Genomic DNA, 23,561 nt, shown 5'->3' on the forward strand with positions numbered 1-23,561 from the left:
CCCTACTGCTCCAACACTCAACAATGGGCAAGCAATTCAAAGCTGCACACTACAGCCGTAACAACACATTTAAGCGTAACAACACACTTAAGCTTAACATACACCAACAAGAGCAACACTCCAAGTCTGGTAACACAACAGTCTCAGGCCACATTTACACATAGCCGGGTATTTAGAGAAACGAATATTTCTCCCCCTCCGTTTTCAAAAATAACATCGTGCACGCAATATCGTTTTCAAAAAAAGTTGTCGTTTACATCAACCCGCATAAATACAAAGGGGCGGCAGTGTAAGGAGAAGGATAAAGCCATGCAAGCCAATCAGAATCCTCAAAATCGACAACGACGAATAGCACGAGCGACTTCCTGTTCCTTTCAAAACAATAGACATGGCGCGAGGTTCGTTCGTGTGGACAGACAGCGAAGCAAATGCAAACAGGCCAGAACAAACTCTGAACATAGGGCGCTCACATGACGTAAGCATTTTCTGGCGCATAATGTGATGTTTGAGAACCTAAAACCCCGTTTCTCCCAGTTGACACGGCAACACATAACCGGCGTTTTCAGAAATCTCCACTTTGGCCGGAGTTTTTAGAAATAATCGTTCTCTGGGATAAAAACTGCGTTTTCGTGTAAATGACAGGCCAAAACGCAGGGAAATATCTGCGTTTTCCCATCGTGTAAACGGGGCCTCAGGCTCTTGGGAGCAGAAACCTCTCCCAGTCCCAGTCCCAGTCTCTCAGTCTCTCAGTCTCTCAGTCTCTCAGTCTCTCAGTCTCTCTCTCAGTCTCTCAGTCTCTCAGGCTCTCATCTCTCAGATCTCTCTCAGTCTCCAGTCCCTCTACTCTCATCTCTCTCTCTCTCTTCTCTCTCGCCTCTCTCTCTCTCTCCTCTCTCTCTCTCTCTCCTCTCTCTCTCTCTCTCTCTCTCTCTCCTCTCTCTCTCTCTCTCCTCTCTCTCTCTCTCTCTCTCTCTCTCTCTTCTCTCTCCTCTCTCTCTCTCTCTCTCTCTCTCTCTCTCTCTCTCTCTCTCTCTCTCTCTCTCTCTCTCTCTCTCTCTCTCTCTCTCTCTCTCTCTCTCTCTCTCTCTCCCCCCCCCCCCCCCCCCCGGCTCTGCTTAAATACTGGATCCTCTTGCCATTGATGAGGAACAGCTGGTAGGTCCCATCACCTAGATTAGGACAGGGAGGAGCACAAGAAATTGGACAAAAAACAAACAAAAAAAAAACCTTTTAATATATGTCCAAATAGAAACTGTTATTTAAAAATGGTAATAATATATCACAATACTGTAGTTTATAGCCTAGGCTACTATATTTTAATCAAATAAATGCAGGCTGGGGAGCAGCGCAAGAGACTTATTTCAAAAACATTAAAAAAATCCACCTGACACACACATACAAGTTTCAAGTTTTGAAAAATACAACAACAAACAGTAATATTGTAAAGTATAATAACAATTGAATTTATAATTAGCCTATATAGGATTATGTAATGGTTCACAAAATTCACGGTTCAATCACTGTCTGTTGTTGCATTGAGACTCTGGTAGGGCTTTATTTTGAAATTCTCGTCAGCAAAATAGAGGAAAACAAACAATATTGACAATATTGTTTATAAAATGTTACTCACCATGTTCATTTATGGTAAATCTGACTGTTCCGTTGCGTTCGCACCACATACTTGATAATCGTGCTGTAAAACATTGCCTACGCCAATAGCAAGCGCTTATAATCGTGACGTGCGCCAATGGCAGCTGCAAAGGAGAAGCAATATGGGAAATACCGACTGTTTTAAGGAATAAACGCAGAATTTTTGGTTCTTGTCGTGTTTAACACAATCTACACTCGATCGCGCGAGGATATCCATCGTGAAAATCGCAGCTTGAATTTTTTTTTAGTTACCATCGAAGTGAAAGACAGGTCCTTTCTGTGGTATAAATACAACGTACAACAAAACTACAACTCCCAGCAGGCCGTTGGGTCCATTGGCTGCGCGCGCACACACACTCAATAAATCAATCAATGACACTTACCCATTAGAAAACGCAAATGCATACGTCCTGGGACGGTAACACCAGTCAAATTAAATCATTCAAGGAAAATACATCTTTGCAGTGCATACACAGAAGTGCCAATAATATATTTTCACTGCATTTACAATTGCAGAAATAAAGCTATGAGATCGTTATTACAATTAGAAATCAGAAAAAAAAAAAAAAAAAAAAAATTTTATTTTTTTATTTTTTTATATATGTCCAAATAGAAACTGTTATTTAAAATGGTAATAATACATCACAATACTGTAGTTTATAGCCTAGGCTACTATATTTTAATCAAATAAATGCAGGCTGGGGGAGCAGTGCAAGAGACTTATTTCAAAAACATTAAAAAAATCCACCTGACACACACACACACAAGTTTCAAGTTTTGAAAAATACAACAACAAACAGTACTTTTGAACGGTACAGTTGGTTTCATTACAACATTTACACTACATTTATTCATTTAACATAACCTTTATTGACTTAGAAAATGAAGAAAATGACAGGCTAATTAATATGTTATATGAATTTGTGTTTCAATATGTGGCATCGTCAGGTTTTCATACCTCAAATTAAAACCCAGTGATGTCTAATGGTAACAAAATAAAAACGAAACTAAGATTATGCCCTGTATCATGAAGAAAACATAGGTTTATTTTGTGTTACATGACACCTATTGGTGTTGCCTATATGAACAGTGCTAATTCAGGTTAAGAATACACTGTGACAGAGGCAAAACAATTTATTAAAATAATAATAACAACAATAACAATAATGATTATGACGACGCATGCAAAACAGAGAGGAAAGACTCAATTCTATTCGAATAATTACACAATACCACTGTTACGTTCCCAATTCATTTTCTAGGGGCAAAAGGGAAAGTAGCTTTAAAGCAAAAATGAACAGCGACAAAGAAAAGTTAACCTATCTGAATCCCAGCACACAATACACAAAGTAAGATTTCCAATACATTTATTTACAATAAGTGATAAATACAGTGCAAAAAGAATCCTAAACAAACAGCTCCAAAAGAAAAAGAAATGAAGCCTGTTCTTCAGGAGCAGGTAAAGCCAAAACAAACAAAAGATCTCACTACCCGGTAGAAGGAACACCTAATTGACCTACAACAATCAACACAAATAAACAACACAACTCTTACCTTACTTCCTAACTAACAAAAAACAGGAGAAAATGAGAAAAGAAAAATGGCACCCACTCCCTACTGCTCCAACACTCAACAATGGGCAAGCAATTCAAAGCTGCACACTACAGCCGTAACAACACATTTAAGCGTAACAACACACTTAAGCTTAACATACACCAACAAGAGCAACACTCCAAGTCTGGTAACACAACAGTCTCAGGCCACATTTACACATAGCCGGGTATTTAGAGAAACGAATATTTCTCCCCCTCCGTTTTCAAAAATAACATCGTGCACGCAATATCGTTTTCAAAAAAAGTTGTCGTTTACATCAACCCGCATAAATACAAAGGGGCGGCAGTGTAAGGAGAAGGATAAAGCCATGCAAGCCAATCAGAATCCTCAAAATCGACAACGACGAATAGCACGAGCGACTTCCTGTTCCTTTCAAAACAATAGACATGGCGCGAGGTTCGTTCGTGTGGACAGACAGCGAAGCAAATGCAAACAGGCCAAAAGCGTTTTCACAAAAGTAAAAATGAGTACCACTTTAACAGCATCCATGATCAAATAGTAGCCAAACAAACTCATAGACAGTATGGAACAAACTCTGAACATAGGGCGCTCACATGACGTAAGCATTTTCTGGCGCATAATGTGACGTTTGAGAACCTAAAACCCCGTTTCTCCCAGTTGACACGGCAACACATAACCGGCGTTTTCAGAAATCTCCACTTTGGCCGGAGTTTTTAGAAATAATCGTTCTCTGGGATAAAAACTGCGTTTTCGTGTAAATGACAGGCCAAAACGCAGGGAAATATCTGCGTTTTCCCATCGTGTAAACGGGGCCTCAGGCTCTTGGGAGAAGAAACCTCTCCCAGTCCCAGTCCCAGTCCCAGTCCCAGTCCCAGTCCCAGTCCCAGTCCCAGTCCCAGTCCCAGTCCCAGTCCCAGTCTCTCTCTCTCTCTCCCCCCCGGCTCTGCTTAAATACTGGATCCTCTTGCCATTGATGAGGAACAGCTGGTAGGTCCCATCACCTAGATTAGGACAGGGAGGAGCACAAGAAATTGGACGAAAAAAAACAAAACAAAAAAACCTTTTAATATATGTCCAAATAGAAACTGTTATTTAAAATGGTAATAATATATCACAATACTGTAGTTTATAGCCTAGGCTACTATATTTTAATCAAATAAATGCAGGCTGGGGGAGCAGCGCAAGAGACTTATTTCAAAAACATTAAAAAAATCCACCTGACACACACACACAAGTTTCAAGTTTTGAAAAATACAACAACAAACAGTAATATTGTAAAGTATAATAACAATTGAATTTATAATTAGCCTATATAGGATTATGTAATGGTTCACAAAATTCACGGTTCAATCACTGTCTGTTGTTGCATTGAGACTCTGGTAGGGCTTTATTTTGAAATTCTCGTCAGCAAAATAGAGGGAAAACAAACAATATTGACAATATTGTTTATAAAATGTTACTCACCATGTTCATTTATGGTAAATCTGACTGTTCCGTTGCGTTCGCACCACATACTTGATAATCGTGCTGTAAACATTGCCTACGCCAATAGCAGGCGCTTATAATCGTGACGTGCGCCAATGGCAGCTGCAAAGGAGAAGCAATATGGGAAATACCGACTGTTTTAAGGAATAAACGCAGAATTTTTGGTTCTTGTCGTGTTTAACACAATCTACACTCGATCGCGCGAGGATATCCATCGTGAAAAATCGCAGCTTGAATTTTTTTTTAGTTACCATCGAAGTGAAAGACAGGTCCTTTCTGTGGTATAAATACAACGTACAACAAAACTACAACTCCCAGCAGGCCGTTGGGTCCATTGGCTGCGCGCACACACACTCAATAAATCAATGAATGACACTCACCCATTAGAAAACGCAAATGCATACGTCCTGGGACGGTAACACCAGTCAAATTAAATCATTCAAGGAAAATACATCTTTGCAGTGCATACACAGAAGTGCCAATAATATATTTTCACTGCATTTACAATTGCAGAAATAAAGCTATGAGATCGTTATTACAATTAGAAATCAGAAAAAAAAAAAGAAAAAAAATTTTTTTTTATATATTTTTTTATATATGTCCAAATAGAAACTGTTATTTAAAATGGTAATAATACATCACAATACTGTAGTTTATAGCCTAGGCTACTATATTTTAATCAAATAAATGCAGGCTGGGGGAGCAGTGCAAGAGACTTATTTCAAAAACATTTAAAAAATCCACCTGACACACACACACACACACACAAGTTTCAAGTTTTGAAAAATACAACAACAAACAGTACTTTTGAACGGTACAGTTGGTTTCATTACAACATTTACACTACATTTATTCATTTAACATAACCTTTATTGACTTAGAAAATGAAGAAAATGACAGGCTAATTAATATGTTATATGAATTTGTGTTTCAATATGTGGCATCGTCAGGTTTTCATACCTCAAATTAAAACCCAGTGATGTCTAATGGTAACAAAATAAAAACGAAACTAAGATTATGCCCTGTATCATGAAGAAAACATAGGTTTATTTTGTGTTACATGACACCTATTGGTGTTGCCTATATGAACAGTGCTAATTCAGGTTAAGAATACACTGTGACAGAGGCAAAACAATTTATTAAAATAATAATAACAACAATAACGATAATGATTATGACGACGCATGCAAAACAGAGAGAAAAGACTCAATTCTATTCGAATAATTACACAATACCACTGTTACGTTCCCAATTCATTTTCTAGGGGCAAAAGGGAAAGTAGCTTTAAAGCAAAAATGAACAGCGACAAAGAAAAGTTAACCTATCTGAGTCCCAGCACACAATACACAAAGTAAGATTTCCAATACAATAAGTGATAAATACAGTGCAAAAAGAATCCTAAACAAACAGCTCCAAAAGAAAAAGAAATGAAGCCTGTTCTTCAGGAGCAGGTAAAGCCAAAACAAACAAAAGATCTCACTACCCAGTAGAAGGAACACCTAATTGACCTACAACAATCAACACAAATAAACAACAGAACTCTTACCTTACTTCCTAACTAACAAAAAACAGGAGAAAATGAGAAAAGAAAAATGGCACCCACTCCCTACTGCTCCAACACTCAACAATGGGCAAGCAATTCAAAGCTGCAAGCTGCCGTCGGCAACATTTTTTTGATCATATTCAGTGTAATCGACAATATAATCCGACAGAACAACATAAATAAGGTGGTTTTAGAAAAAAACCCGAGCTTCTAACTCCACCTGGAGCGTGTTATTTGTTTTGCAAGAATCCAGCGCTCCCGCTTCATCGGGTCCAATCAGCGCAGGGGGGTGTGAGATCTGACTGTCAATCACAGGTCGTGCACATGCCACAGATCCCCCCTCACTCGCGCACGTTAATATCACATGCACACGCCACGCCTGAAGTTCGCCTGGAGATTGCATGAAGCGTGATGGCGGAGAGAAAATCTACTAACAAGCTTCCAATTCCTCGGTTATTGCTATCTATGGATAGATTAGCCAGGGCAGCCTACCTCCGAGTCCATGGTGTTGATAGATGCCGAAGAGACGGACGCGTTCACAGAAAATCAGGTACACACACGCACAGTGACGCACTGACGAGCACGACCTCGATGGGAGGGTGCTCGCTGGTAGTGGGGAGGGGCATGAGAGTTGTAAACATTCAAAATTTTGGCTAATCGACCCAATCTGCCAGACTTGCCGACGGCAGCTTTAACATACACCAACAAGAGCAACACTCCAAGTCTGGTAACACAACAGTCTCAGGCCACATTTACACATAGCCGGGTATTTAGAGAAACGAATATTTCTCCCCCTCCGTTTTCAAAAATAACATTGTGCACGCAATATCGTTTTCAAAAAAAGTTGTCGTTTACATCAACCCGCATAAATACAAAGGGGCGGCAGTGTAAGGAGAAGGATAAAGCCATGCAAGCCAATCAGAATCCTCAAAATCGACAACGACGAATAGCACGAGCGACTTCCTGTTCCTTTCAAAACAATAGACATGGCGCGAGGTTCGTTCGTGTGGACAGACAGCGAAGCAAATGCAAACAGGCCAAAAGCGTTTTCACAAAAGTAAAAATGAGTACCACTTTAACAGCATCCATGATCAAATAGTAGCCAAACAAACTCATAGACAGTATGGAACAAACTCTGAACATAGGGCGCTCACATGACGTAAGCATTTTCTGGCGCATAATGTGACGTTTGAGAACCTAAAACCCCGTTTCTCCCAGTTGACACGGCAACACATAACCGGCGTTTTCAGAAATCTCCACTTTGGCCGGAGTTTTTAGAAATAATCGTTCTCTGGGATAAAAACTGCGTTTTCGTGTAAATGACAGGCCAAAACGCAGGGAAATATCTGCGTTTTCCCATCGTGTAAACGGGGCCTCAGGCTCTTGGGAGAAGAAACCTCTCCCAGTCCCAGTCCCAGTCCCAGTCCCAGTCCCAGTCCCAGTCCCAGTCCCAGTCCCAGTCCCAGTCCCAGTCTCTCTCTCTCTCTCCCCCCCGGCTCTGCTTAAATACTGGATCCTCTTGCCATTGATGAGGAACAGCTGGTAGGTCCCATCACCTAGATTAGGACAGGGAGGAGCACAAGAAATTGGACGAAAAAAAACAAAACAAAAAAACCTTTTAATATATGTCCAAATAGAAACTGTTATTTAAAATGGTAATAATATATCACAATACTGTAGTTTATAGCCTAGGCTACTATATTTTAATCAAATAAATGCAGGCTGGGGGAGCAGCGCAAGAGACTTATTTCAAAAACATTAAAAAAATCCACCTGACACACACACACAAGTTTCAAGTTTTGAAAAATACAACAACAAACAGTAATATTGTAAAGTATAATAACAATTGAATTTATAATTAGCCTATATAGGATTATGTAATGGTTCACAAAATTCACGGTTCAATCACTGTCTGTTGTTGCATTGAGACTCTGGTAGGGCTTTATTTTGAAATTCTCGTCAGCAAAATAGAGGGAAAACAAACAATATTGACAATATTGTTTATAAAATGTTACTCACCATGTTCATTTATGGTAAATCTGACTGTTCCGTTGCGTTCGCACCACATACTTGATAATCGTGCTGTAAACATTGCCTACGCCAATAGCAGGCGCTTATAATCGTGACGTGCGCCAATGGCAGCTGCAAAGGAGAAGCAATATGGGAAATACCGACTGTTTTAAGGAATAAACGCAGAATTTTTGGTTCTTGTCGTGTTTAACACAATCTACACTCGATCGCGCGAGGATATCCATCGTGAAAAATCGCAGCTTGAATTTTTTTTTAGTTACCATCGAAGTGAAAGACAGGTCCTTTCTGTGGTATAAATACAACGTACAACAAAACTACAACTCCCAGCAGGCCGTTGGGTCCATTGGCTGCGCGCACACACACTCAATAAATCAATGAATGACACTCACCCATTAGAAAACGCAAATGCATACGTCCTGGGACGGTAACACCAGTCAAATTAAATCATTCAAGGAAAATACATCTTTGCAGTGCATACACAGAAGTGCCAATAATATATTTTCACTGCATTTACAATTGCAGAAATAAAGCTATGAGATCGTTATTACAATTAGAAATCAGAAAAAAAAAAAGAAAAAAAAATTTTTTTTATATATTTTTTTATATATGTCCAAATAGAAACTGTTATTTAAAATGGTAATAATACATCACAATACTGTAGTTTATAGCCTAGGCTACTATATTTTAATCAAATAAATGCAGGCTGGGGGAGCAGTGCAAGAGACTTATTTCAAAAACATTTAAAAAATCCACCTGACACACACACACACACACACAAGTTTCAAGTTTTGAAAAATACAACAACAAACAGTACTTTTGAACGGTACAGTTGGTTTCATTACAACATTTACACTACATTTATTCATTTAACATAACCTTTATTGACTTAGAAAATGAAGAAAATGACAGGCTAATTAATATGTTATATGAATTTGTGTTTCAATATGTGGCATCGTCAGGTTTTCATACCTCAAATTAAAACCCAGTGATGTCTAATGGTAACAAAATAAAAACGAAACTAAGATTATGCCCTGTATCATGAAGAAAACATAGGTTTATTTTGTGTTACATGACACCTATTGGTGTTGCCTATATGAACAGTGCTAATTCAGGTTAAGAATACACTGTGACAGAGGCAAAACAATTTATTAAAATAATAATAACAACAATAACGATAATGATTATGACGACGCATGCAAAACAGAGAGAAAAGACTCAATTCTATTCGAATAATTACACAATACCACTGTTACGTTCCCAATTCATTTTCTAGGGGCAAAAGGGAAAGTAGCTTTAAAGCAAAAATGAACAGCGACAAAGAAAAGTTAACCTATCTGAGTCCCAGCACACAATACACAAAGTAAGATTTCCAATACAATAAGTGATAAATACAGTGCAAAAAGAATCCTAAACAAACAGCTCCAAAAGAAAAAGAAATGAAGCCTGTTCTTCAGGAGCAGGTAAAGCCAAAACAAACAAAAGATCTCACTACCCGGTAGAAGGAACACCTAATTGACCTACAACAATCAACACAAATAAACAACAGAACTCTTACCTTACTTCCTAACTAACAAAAAACAGGAGAAAATGAGAAAAGAAAAATGGCACCCACTCCCTACTGCTCCAACACTCAACAATGGGCAAGCAATTCAAAGCTGCAAGCTGCCGTCGGCAACATTTTTTTGATCATATTCAGTGTAATCGACAATATAATCCGACAGAACAACATAAATAAGGTGGTTTTAGAAAAAAACCCGAGCTTCTAACTCCACCTGGAGCGTGTTATTTGTTTTGCAAGAATCCAGCGCTCCCGCTTCATCGGGTCCAATCAGCGCAGGGGGGTGTGAGATCTGACTGTCAATCACAGGTCGTGCACATGCCACAGATCCCCCCTCACTCGCGCACGTTAATATCACATGCACACGCCACGCCTGAAGTTCGCCTGGAGATTGCATGAAGCGTGATGGCGGAGAGAAAATCTACTAACAAGCTTCCAATTCCTCGGTTATTGCTATCTATGGATAGATTAGCCAGGGCAGCCTACCTCCGAGTCCATGGTGTTGATAGATGCCGAAGAGACGGACGCGTTCACAGAAAATCAGGTACACACACGCACAGTGACGCACTGACGAGCACGACCTCGATGGGAGGGTGCTCGCTGGTAGTGGGGAGGGGCATGAGAGTTGTAAACATTCAAAATTTTGGCTAATCGACCCAATCTGCCAGACTTGCCGACGGCAGCTTTAACATACACCAACAAGAGCAACACTCCAAGTCTGGTAACACAACAGTCTCAGGCCACATTTACACATAGCCGGGTATTTAGAGAAACGAATATTTCTCCCCCTCCGTTTTCAAAAATAACATTGTGCACGCAATATCGTTTTCAAAAAAAGTTGTCGTTTACATCAACCCGCATAAATACAAAGGGGCGGCAGTGTAAGGAGAAGGATAAAGCCATGCAAGCCAATCAGAATCCTCAAAATCGACAACGACGAATAGCACGAGCGACTTCCTGTTCCTTTCAAAACAATAGACATGGCGCGAGGTTCGTTCGTGTGGACAGACAGCGAAGCAAATGCAAACAGGCCAAAAGCGTTTTCACAAAAGTAAAAATGAGTACCACTTTAACAGCATCCATGATCAAATAGTAGCCAAACAAACTCATAGACAGTATGGAACAAACTCTGAACATAGGGCGCTCACATGACGTAAGCATTTTCTGGCGCATAATGTGACGTTTGAGAACCTAAAACCCCGTTTCTCCCAGTTGACACGGCAACACATAACCGGCGTTTTCAGAAATCTCCACTTTGGCCGGAGTTTTTAGAAATAATCGTTCTCTGGGATAAAAACTGCGTTTTCGTGTAAATGACAGGCCAAAACGCAGGGAAATATCTGCGTTTTCCCATCGTGTAAACGGGGCCTCAGGCTCTTGGGAGAAGAAACCTCTCCCAGTCCCAGTCCCAGTCCCAGTCCCAGTCCCAGTCCCAGTCCCAGTCCCAGTCTCTCTCTCTCTCTCCCCCCCGGCTCTGCTTAAATACTGGATCCTCTTGCCATTGATGAGGAACAGCTGGTAGGTCCCATCACCTAGATTAGGACAGGGAGGAGCACAAGAAATTGGACGAAAAAAAACAAAACAAAAAAACCTTTTAATATATGTCCAAATAGAAACTGTTATTTAAAATGGTAATAATATATCACAATACTGTAGTTTATAGCCTAGGCTACTATATTTTAATCAAATAAATGCAGGCTGGGGGAGCAGCGCAAGAGACTTATTTCAAAAACATTAAAAAAATCCACCTGACACACACACACAAGTTTCAAGTTTTGAAAAATACAACAACAAACAGTAATATTGTAAAGTATAATAACAATTGAATTTATAATTAGCCTATATAGGATTATGTAATGGTTCACAAAATTCACGGTTCAATCACTGTCTGTTGTTGCATTGAGACTCTGGTAGGGCTTTATTTTGAAATTCTCGTCAGCAAAATAGAGGGAAAACAAACAATATTGACAATATTGTTTATAAAATGTTACTCACCATGTTCATTTATGGTAAATCTGACTGTTCCGTTGCGTTCGCACCACATACTTGATAATCGTGCTGTAAACATTGCCTACGCCAATAGCAGGCGCTTATAATCGTGACGTGCGCCAATGGCAGCTGCAAAGGAGAAGCAATATGGGAAATACCGACTGTTTTAAGGAATAAACGCAGAATTTTTGGTTCTTGTCGTGTTTAACACAATCTACACTCGATCGCGCGAGGATATCCATCGTGAAAAATCGCAGCTTGAATTTTTTTTTAGTTACCATCGAAGTGAAAGACAGGTCCTTTCTGTGGTATAAATACAACGTACAACAAAACTACAACTCCCAGCAGGCCGTTGGGTCCATTGGCTGCGCGCACACACACTCAATAAATCAATGAATGACACTCACCCATTAGAAAACGCAAATGCATACGTCCTGGGACGGTAACACCAGTCAAATTAAATCATTCAAGGAAAATACATCTTTGCAGTGCATACACAGAAGTGCCAATAATATATTTTCACTGCATTTACAATTGCAGAAATAAAGCTATGAGATCGTTATTACAATTAGAAATCAGAAAAAAAAAAAGAAAAAAATTTTTTTTTTATATATTTTTTTATATATGTCCAAATAGAAACTGTTATTTAAAATGGTAATAATACATCACAATACTGTAGTTTATAGCCTAGGCTACTATATTTTAATCAAATAAATGCAGGCTGGGGGAGCAGTGCAAGAGACTTATTTCAAAAACATTTAAAAAATCCACCTGACACACACACACACACACACAAGTTTCAAGTTTTGAAAAATACAACAACAAACAGTACTTTTGAACGGTACAGTTGGTTTCATTACAACATTTACACTACATTTATTCATTTAACATAACCTTTATTGACTTAGAAAATGAAGAAAATGACAGGCTAATTAATATGTTATATGAATTTGTGTTTCAATATGTGGCATCGTCAGGTTTTCATACCTCAAATTAAAACCCAGTGATGTCTAATGGTAACAAAATAAAAACGAAACTAAGATTATGCCCTGTATCATGAAGAAAACATAGGTTTATTTTGTGTTACATGACACCTATTGGTGTTGCCTATATGAACAGTGCTAATTCAGGTTAAGAATACACTGTGACAGAGGCAAAACAATTTATTAAAATAATAATAACAACAATAACAATAATGATTATGACGACGCATGCAAAACAGAGAGAAAAGACTCAATTCTATTCGAATAATTACACAATACCACTGTTACGTTCCCAATTCATTTTCTAGGGGCAAAAGGGAAAGTAGCTTTAAAGCAAAAATGAACAGCGACAAAGAAAAGTTAACCTATCTGAGTCCCAGCACACAATACACAAAGTAAGATTTCCAATACATTTATTTACAATAAGTGATAAATACAGTGCAAAAAGAATCCTAAACAAACAGCTCCAAAAGAAAAAGAAATGAAGCCTGTTCTTCAGGAGCAGGTAAAGCCAAAACAAACAAAAGATCTCACTACCCGGTAGAAGGAACACCTAATTGACCTACAACAATCAACACAAATAAACAACAGAACTCTTACCTTACTTCCTAACTAACAAAAAACAGGAGAAAATGAGAAAAGAAAAATGGCACCCACTCCCTACTGCTCCAACACTCAACAATGGGCAAGCAATTCAAAGCTGCACACTACAGCCGTAACAACACATTTAAGCGTAACAACACACTTAAGCTTAACATACACCAACAAGAGCAACACTCCAAGTCTGGTAACACAACAGTCTCAGGCCACATTTACACATAGCCGGGTATTTAGAGAAACGAATATTTCTCCCCCTCCGTTTTCAAAAATAACATCGTGCACGCAATATCGTTTTCAAAAAAAGTTGTCGTTTACATCAACCCGCATAAATACAAAGGGGCGGCAGTGTAAGGAGAAGGATAAAGCCATGCAAGCCAATCAGAATCCTCAAAATCGACAACGACGAATAGCACGAGCGACTTCCTGTTCCTTTCAAAACAATAGACATGGCGCGAGGTTCGTTCGTGTGGACAGACAGCGAAGCAAATGCAAACAGGCCAAAAGCGTTTTCACAAAAGTAAAAATGAGTACCACTTTAACAGCATCCATGATCAAATAGTAGCCAAACAAACTCATAGACAGTATGGAACAAACTCTGAACATAGGGCGCTCACATGACGTAAGCATTTTCTGGCGCATAATGTGATGTTTGAGAACCTAAAACCCCGTTTCTCCCAGTTGACACGGCAACACATAACCGGCGTTTTCAGAAATCTCCACTTTGGCCGGAGTTTTTAGAAATAATCGTTCTCTGGGATAAAAACTGCGTTTTCGTGTAAATGACAGGCCAAAACGCAGGGAAATATCTGCGTTTTCCCATCGTGTAAACGGGGCCTCAGGCTCTTGGGAGAAGAAACCTCTCCCAGTCCCAGTCCCAGTCCCAGTCCCAGTCCCAGTCCCAGTCCCAGTCTCTCTCTCTCTCTCTCCCCCCCCCCCCCCCCCCCCCCCCCCCCCCCCGGCTCTGCTTAAATACTGGATCCTCTTGCCATTGATGAGGAACAGCTGGTAGGTCCCATCACCTAGATTAGGACAGGGAGGAGCACAAGAAATTGGACAAAAAAAAAAAAAAAAAAAAACCTTTTAATATATGTCCAAATAGAAACTGTTATTTAAAATGGTAATAATATATCACAATACTGTAGTTTATAGCCTAGGCTACTATATTTTAATCAAATAAATGCAGGCTGGGGGAGCAGCGCAAGAGACTTATTTCAAAAACATTAAAAAAATCCACCTGACACACACACACAAGTTTCAAGTTTTGAAAAATACAACAACAAACAGTAATATTGTAAAGTATAATAACAATTGAATTTATAATTAGCCTATATAGGATTATGTAATGGTTCACAAAATTCACGGTTCAATCACTGTCTGTTGTTGCATTGAGACTCTGGTAGGGCTTTATTTTGAAATTCTCGTCAGCAAAATAGAGGGAAAACAAACAATATTGACAATATTGTTTATAAAATGTTACTCACCATGTTCATTTATGGTAAATCTGACTGTTCCGTTGCGTTCGCACCACATACTTGATAATCGTGCTGTAAACATTGCCTACGCCAATAGCAGGCGCTTATAATCGTGACGTGCGCCAATGGCAGCTGCAAAGGAGAAGCAATATGGGAAATACCGACTGTTTTAAGGAATAAACGCAGAATTTTTGGTTCTTGTCGTGTTTAACACAATCTACACTCGATCGCGCGAGGATATCCATCGTGAAAAATCGCAGCTTGAATTTTTTTTTAGTTACCATCGAAGTGAAAGACAGGTCCTTTCTGTGGTATAAATACAACGTACAACAAAACTACAACTCCCAGCAGGCCGTTGGGTCCATTGGCTGCGCGCGCACACACACTCAATAAATCAATGAATGACACTTACCCATTAGAAAACGCAAATGCATACGTCCTGGGACGGTAACACCAGTCAAATTAAATCATTCAAGGAAAATACATCTTTGCAGTGCATACACAGAAGTGCCAATAATATATTTTCACTGCATTTACAATTGCAGAAATAAAGCTATGAGATCGTTATTACAATTAGAAATCAGAAAAAAAAAAAAAAAAAAAAAAAAAAAAAAAATTTTTTATTTTTTATATATGTCCAAATAGAAACTGTTATTTAAAATGGTAATAATACATCACAATACTGTAGTTTATAGCCTAGGCTACTATATTTTAATCAAATAAATGCAGGCTGGGGGAGCAGTGCAAGAGACTTATTTCAAAAACATTAAAAAAATCCACCTGACACACACACACACACACAAGTTTCAAGTTTTGAAAAATACAACAACAAACAGTACTTTTGAACGGTACAGTTGGTTTCATTACAACATTTACACTACATTTATTCATTTAACATAACCTTTATTGACTTAGAAAATGAAGAAAATGACAGGCTAATTAATATGTTATATGAATTTGTGTTTCAATATGTGGCATCGTCAGGTTTTCATACCTCAAATTAAAACCCAGTGATGTCTAATGGTAACAAAATAAAAACGAAACTAAGATTATGCCCTGTATCATGAAGAAAACATAGGTTTATTTTGTGTTACATGACACCTATTGGTGTTGCCTATATGAACAGTGCTAATTCAGGTTAAGAATACACTGTGACAAAGGCAAAACAATTTATTAAAATAATAATAACAACAATAACAATAATGATTATGACGACGCATGCAAAACAGAAAGAAAAGACTCAATTCTATTCGAATAATTACACAATACCACTGTTACGTTCCCAATTCATTTTCTAGGGGCAAAAGGGAAAGTAGCTTTAAAGCAAAAATGAACAGCGACAAAGAAAAGTTAACCTATCTGAGTCCCAGCACACAATACACAAAGTAAGATTTCCAATACATTTATTTACAATAAGTGATAAATACAGTGCAAAAAGAATCCTAAACAAACAGCTCCAAAAGAAAAAGAAATGAAGCCTGTTCTTCAGGAGCAGGTAAAGCCAAAACAAACAAAAGATCTCACTACCCGGTAGAAGGAACACCTAATTGACCTACAACAATCAACACAAATAAACAACAGAACTCTTACCTTACTTTCTAACATACAAAAAACAGGAGAAAATGAGAAAAGAAAAAAGGCATGAATAATGTCTAAGCACTAGTAGTTGTGTTCACTTGCAGTGCATTAGCAATCTTCCCACTGTGAAGTTGTACATGCTGGTATTCAGGATGATGCGAGTCGCTGATGCAGAGGTCTCCGTCAGGAACTCTGAGGTGTGGCCTCAAGGTCTTTAAGGTGTCCCTCTGACGAGATGAGGCTCTGGTTGAGCTGGCCAAATCCAGCTATAGATAGATTTACGATGACGTCACATTTCTCCCGCAACTCCTTACGGCGCCATCTTGTGTGTCAAGTGGGTCAAAGCATTTGTGTTACGGAGCATTATAATATCCTGAATCGGCATTATTCTGAACATGAAAATCATACGATTATTCTCCGTTTGGCTGGAGTTAATGTTCAGTGCTGCTCTTGTGAACATTTAGAGGTTTTGTGCTCTGGAGATGTGACACTTTATCTAATCATTTCCAAGATGGGCTAGTTAAACGCGCTAGCTCTCATCGGCTGTCAAATCGCTGTAACGTTACCCAGGTGGCTACTATCGACACAGCCCTTGAGAGGTGTTGGCTGGGCAGAAGCACACTCTGACGATTGTCCACCTTCATCACTTTCTCTGTGGCCACATCAGCTGGTCGAGCCAGAGGCAGAGGCAGAGGCTACACCTGGAGCACATCGCTCCGTGCCTCTGCTCTCCATCTCTCTCCTACACTAAATTAGTTCGGAGCGTTGTGTTGTTGTTTTTTTACCCAGATGGTGTTGTCTTGACACTGAGTCTAAATGTACCGTATAATAAGGGCTGTGCAGATATCAGCCGCCTGGCTACAGCGATGTGAACCGTCAATGCAGGGCTCCAGACTAACTTTTCCATGAGGGAGAGAGAGCAAGACAGCGCTTAGTTTGGAGACGGTGAAGTCTTGTTTACACTTTCGCCTGGCTCCGAAGAGAGAGGGAGTGCGCGCGCGACCGGCTCTCTCTCTCTCTCTGCTCGTTCTTTCAGTTAAACATGCGCCCAGTTCATCTACATTACTCACCGATCAAATAAGACTTTGGCGGGCGCTAAAACAAGTTCAATGCAGGAGAATTCATGCGTGAATTTAACTGAGTAGTACATGACCATGCACTCGCACAAATGCGACCACATACAATTTTAACTCGCACATTCTAACAAAATAATTGTATGCTTCCAGAGACTTTCTTCCTCTTAATTCGTCACGCACTAACGGTGTGGATGAGATACTTGGCAATGTCCATTTCCTGAATATCGGGGTACGCCGCAGGATTAGCCTACATAACCAGTCCTCTTTCGACATTGTGTAAGGATCCTTTCCATCGATATAACTCAATTTCTCATCATATCTTGCCTTGCAAACATCGTCTAATGTGTCCCTGTAATAACCTTCACCTTGTCGCCAGGTTTGGAGGAATTTGTCATCGTTATCTCAACACAAAAGAGTCAAAAATACTTTATATTAACTGGCTTTCTATTAATGTAGCACAGTGAATGAGCCGTGTCTCCCAGTGGTTTACTGACAGTTTTGACACACAACATGGCGGCGCGCCGCAGAGGATAATGGGTAATTCGAGAAACGGAAACCCATCTATTGAGCTGTGGAGGTACACAACATCATGCATCATGTTACCTTATTATTCCCTAATTGATCTGTCTTCAACTTCCTACTCTTGCAAGTGTACCAAGTGGATATACATTTCTGAACTTTTTATACTTTACATTCATTGGTACATTTCAAATATTGGTCACACTTTAGAATAAGGCCCTATTAGTTAATGTCAATGCATACATAGGCCTATGAATCTTTGTTACAGAAAATAAAATACAACAGTTCCACAACGAGGCAAGGCAGCGAATGATCCATCTGTTGTATTCTTCATTTCACAGGAAACGAAGGACACTTTTGGAGGCTGCATGTGAAGGAGGCTTAGAATTGGATCAGCCTTCGTCGTGCCACGGTGACTCAATCGGATGCAGCCTCTGAATTGGGAAGCAGCAATGGATCCTTCATGGCCTTACCTTCCCCAGAATTCATTGCGCACAATTGACGACAGGATTTCTTTGAGAGAAATTGCCGAATTACACTTTTAAATGCAAGTAATGCTTTTTTAAACAAACAAACAAAACATTATTTTGGCTAAAGACAATTTCAAAAGAAAGTATGCAATAAAGCATCAGTTGTATAAAAAAAGTATAATGATTAAATTACACTTAATTTTACACTATTGGTTCTTTTCGGTCTCTATCCTCTGTGAGTTCATGGAGTAATGGAGTGTTTGAGAATAGGTTTGTTAAATACATGGACAGAGGATAGGTTTAGAATACTTAGATATAATGAATTATGTTTTCCTTCAAGAAACCTATATAAATAGAAAATATTATAGGGTAGACTGTGTACAGTTGAGACACCTTAAATAACTTGCGCGCGCAGCATGCACAAGTTGTGATTTTTGCTGTGCACATGCGTATTAGTGTCCTCTTTTATCCTGCAAAATCTGAAGACTGGACGCGTCTCCGATCAGAAGATATCTGCAAAAGTTTTTTTTCTAAGGTAAGGCTTGCATCGTTTTTTGCGCACTCAACTATGAATAACCTATTATCCTTCTGTGACTGTTAAACGTAACTGGTACCATTACAAACGTTATTCTGTGCCCTAAAAATTGGCATATTTCATGGTATTGAGTCATGCAAGCTCAATGCAAAATCTAGAGAAATGTGCGAAGTGGCCAGCGGGGGATAGTTGAGACACCGTACCCCAATAGAGTTATATTACAAAACACGCTGTTTATTTGTTCAGTGTTATGATAACAGGTTAAACGTCATAATTGGCCAGCATAGGACGCAATTAAAAATACAATTTTATATTTATTATATTTAAACTGTAATACAGTTACTGTATATTATTAATGAATATATTTTTCTAACATGCATGTTAAAGATAACCTAGCAAGTTGTCAAATAGACAAGGTGGTAAAATGATATCTGTTTGTTAAATATCTTGTTCATGTTTTATACATTTTAACGGTGCTAATTTACATCAAATTAATGAATTTAGAAAGGATGAACAAACAGACATGTTGCCCAATTGTTATTTTCTTCATTTCCCTCATTAGAAATGGGTGTCTCAACTGTACCATAGTACTGTCTCAACTGTCCCGTACATTGGTACAGTTGAGACAGAGTTGACACAAAAAGCACCTTATTTTTATTCGCTAATTGTGGAAAATATAAACTACTTATGGGTATTATTGATTGATAATATATTTGATTGATAATATATTAGTCTACAAGCTAATGTAATGTCATGTGGCATTTCATGTGAAAATTCAATTCTTTTCAGTATGTATTTTTGTGTGAAAAATCAAAACTCAAAAAGTGTCTCAACTGTACACAGTCTACCCTAATGAATGGGATGTGGTGGGAGAACAATTTGCTTTTAGTCATGGAACAAACAACAGTGCCCGTTTTATTTTATTTGTTGAAGAAATATAAAAAGGTCTTTATTGCTAACAGAGTTTGGGGTAAACATGTAGGTCCTATTTGAAACTATACACACACACACACAAATTGTGTATAGAAGAAGACTGGAGCTAAAAAAGAAAGGATCCTCATGGTCAATGTTGTGAGGTCTATATAGTTAAGTTTATTTAGTGAATGTGAAGAAGATGATGAGTGTAGAAGTGGTTTAGAGTTGCCTATTAAATAAGAAGAAAGTAGTGCTACATAGATTCTATTTAAGTGAGATGTGGAATAATAGGCTAATGAACGCTTAAATGTTTTATTACTGACTGATAAAGACAGGTGACCTGATCTGCACGCCTGTCTCGCACACCCGCTTTCACTACACAGCGCACACCGCCCTCTACTGGCGAACACAGGTATGAATAATCTGCTGTGGCTCATACAAATGCATTAATCCGTGTAATAAATATGTTTGTTTTGAGTTTATCAGCACACAAAACTGACTGGAGTTATTAACTGTAAACCTTACTGGTGATTAAACTCAAGTCATTTGCCAATAAGGGCAACCATTATACACTAACTTACTAACTAAGAGTGAAACTTCATTCTCTGCTATAATGTTGGTTAGTAAGTTAGTATATGTTATATGTTAGGTCAGCATATCTTCAGAAGGCCACCTTCAAAGTTCTACCACTGGACCATTAAGATACGTTAGTGAAGTAGGCGGATCTATTTATGTATTAGGACAAATTCTAGAGCTGACTTTATGTACAGGACTCGTTGCACAGTTGATTTTTTTTTCCTTTGAAATAAATAGCAAAAAGTCATAGCTGAGACTATGTGCATGATTATGCTGTATTATTCTACTTGATAAAAACGTATTGCAGCGAGATTATGCGTGCAATAGAACTAGAACAGCTACGTCCGTGTGACTGTTATTCATGCGCAATTGAGCATCCACATCAAAGAGCAGGGCCTCGCATTTCAAGTTCACACAGGGCCTCGCACCCCACCTGCGACGGCGCTGATTTCAAATACATAAATATTGACAATTTGTAGGCTGGCCTTTATGTATTTACTTATTAGGGTGGGGGTGCTGCTTTTGTATAAGAAACAAAATCAAGTCTATGAAACTCGTCAAAACTCTGCGAATCACAACAAGCGAATCGGTGGGTTTTGACATTGTTGATGCTTTCAATCGAGTTGCGTGTCCTCCTGGATGAACTTTCACCGATGATCCTTCAGTGACAAGCACTAAAACACTGTAACGAGATGAATAATTGTGATTTCATGACCAAATGTTTTGATGGAAATCACTTGACTTGGCAATCACAATCATGATCTGGATCAATGTGATCATTTGCATTTAATCATTTAACACATGCTTTTATCCAAAGCAACTTACAAGTGATGAACATCACAATGTTATCATAAAGTGACAACTGATTTTGATTTCTGAAGCTTGAATATGTTTATGGGCCAGAATCTAAACCAGAGCCCTGTGTGGAAAAACTCAAAATTGAGAGATATAAACTCGCAATTCTGACTTTTTTTCTCGCAATTGCGAGTTTAGGCTAGCCTATATCTCGCTTCTCACAATTCTGAAATCTTTTCTCAGACGTGATACACTGTAAAATCTAATTAGTTGGACTTACTTAAAAAAAAGCATGCAAACCTATTGCCTTAAAAAAAAAAAAAGTAAAGTGAAATAGGAATAGTATGTGGTGCTGACAAATGCTTAGTTAGTATAGTTCACTTACACAAGAGTTCTAGTAATTAAACAAGAACTGTAGAGAGTGCTTGATAATTTACTTTAAATAAAATATAATTGTTACCATTGTTGTGTTTTGCATGCTGAATGTTGAAGTCTGTGTGACTCATGTATGATGAATTGCAAGATTGTCACAAATATAGAGGGATTATATCAACACAATTAAAAGTTTCACAAGATGTGTAGGACATAAGTGTTAGCAACAAAATGACAAAAGATCATTAATTGACATGAAATATGTTATACATCATTCATTCATACATATACATACATACATAACTTCTCTTCATTTGAAACCAAATAACTGATTTCTTGTTGCAATCACTGCATCAATGGGAAGATAATTAAAGTTCCAAGTGTCCAACCAAAGGGATCACTAATTGCCATAAAGGTGACTAAAAACATTTTAGGAAAATCAACATCAATTTATGAAGTCAGCTTATGTGATGTTCTCTCAAATAGTCACCTTCCTAAAATAATTGCCTAAGTCATTTTTTGACAAAAATGAATTTTTTTTTTTTTTTTTCATAAGTCATCTTCTCATGATGCTGGCCACCTCTGGTAAAATCACCCACATCCTCAGTTGAACAGATCATGCAATTCTACCCCTGTAGTATAATGGCCTATGTCAAGAGTTTGACTTAGGCTGTTTTATTTTGCCTAAGTCAAAAGACAATGAGACTTAGGCAATTTTACAAGCTTTTCAAGATGGCAGTTGCATCAAGAAGAACGAAAATCTACTCGGCCTCTGAAGTTAGGTTCAATTTTTTGTGTTTTCTGAGAAACCTGCAAAAATGACTTGGGCAATTATTTTAGGAAGGTGATGAAATGTATCAGTTGTATTCAAATTTCATCATTCAAGATGACTTTGGGAAATGAGTGAATGCAAACAGAGTCCATTAAGTGAAAAGTCCATTAAGATTTTCCCTGCCTCAAAAACCACACTCAAACTAATCAATTAATCTCAACTTGGGTTTTCTTAGTAAACAAAGCTTAGTATGTGAATAGTACAGATTACTAGATTTTTACAATTAAGTTAAGACATTAAGGAAAGTTAACTAAAAAGTGTTAGTTAGAATCAATGGTGGATTTTACAGTGTATAAAGTCACAATTGTGAGTTATAAAGTCCAATTGCAAGTTATATCTCACAATTCTGACTTTATAACATGCAATTACGACTTTATGTCAGTGTCACGCAATTCTGACTTTATAACACAATTGCGACTATATCACAAAATTCTGACTTTAAAACTTGCAATTGCGACTTAATATCTCGCAATTCTATAAAAATAAAAAATAGAGATGAAAAAACAGAATTGCGAGATAAAAAGTCACAATTACCTTTTTTATTTTTTATTCTGTGGAGGAAACAAGCTTCCATAGGCTCCGTAGAATAGTTATTGTGGTGAAAAGAAAACAATACATTTAAAACAGTGCCATCTAGTGGCCATTAGTTCAAACAGGTAAGGTAGGCTACTGTAGGTGAAGGTAGGATTCCAATCCGTTTATTAAACTGGCCTGAACTGTCAATCTACAAGTTCTAAATGTAAACTGACATCCTGAGGTGACATTCAATTGTAACTGACATCATCCTCTACTGCAGTTTCCTGTGTTAACACCTTGACTGTGATGTTATGTTTATTGTACGGCTACAAACCACAAAGAGAGAGAGAGAGAGAGACAGAGAAAATGATCCTATAAGACAGTTTTTAAGCGAGTAAGTGAAATTATATTTGATAAGCAAACATAGAACTGCAAATACTCTAATTTGACATATTTTTGACTATGGAATGGTAAAATACTTGTCATAAATA

At 38.2% G+C, this 23,561-nt stretch overlaps 1 protein-coding gene across 1 annotated transcript in view; it reads left to right on the forward strand.

The window, feature by feature from the left end:
- LOC309510281 (NACHT, LRR and PYD domains-containing protein 3-like) overlaps positions 1–23,561 on the forward strand; it is a 359,584-nt gene that overhangs the window by 55,888 nt on the left and 280,135 nt on the right. The gene's annotated exons all lie outside the window — the stretch shown is intronic.

Source organism: Leuciscus leuciscus, assembly GCF_965113295.1.
Source record: "Leuciscus leuciscus genome assembly, contig: SUPER_11_unloc_8, whole genome shotgun sequence".
NCBI lineage: Eukaryota > Metazoa > Chordata > Actinopteri > Cypriniformes > Leuciscidae > Leuciscus > Leuciscus leuciscus.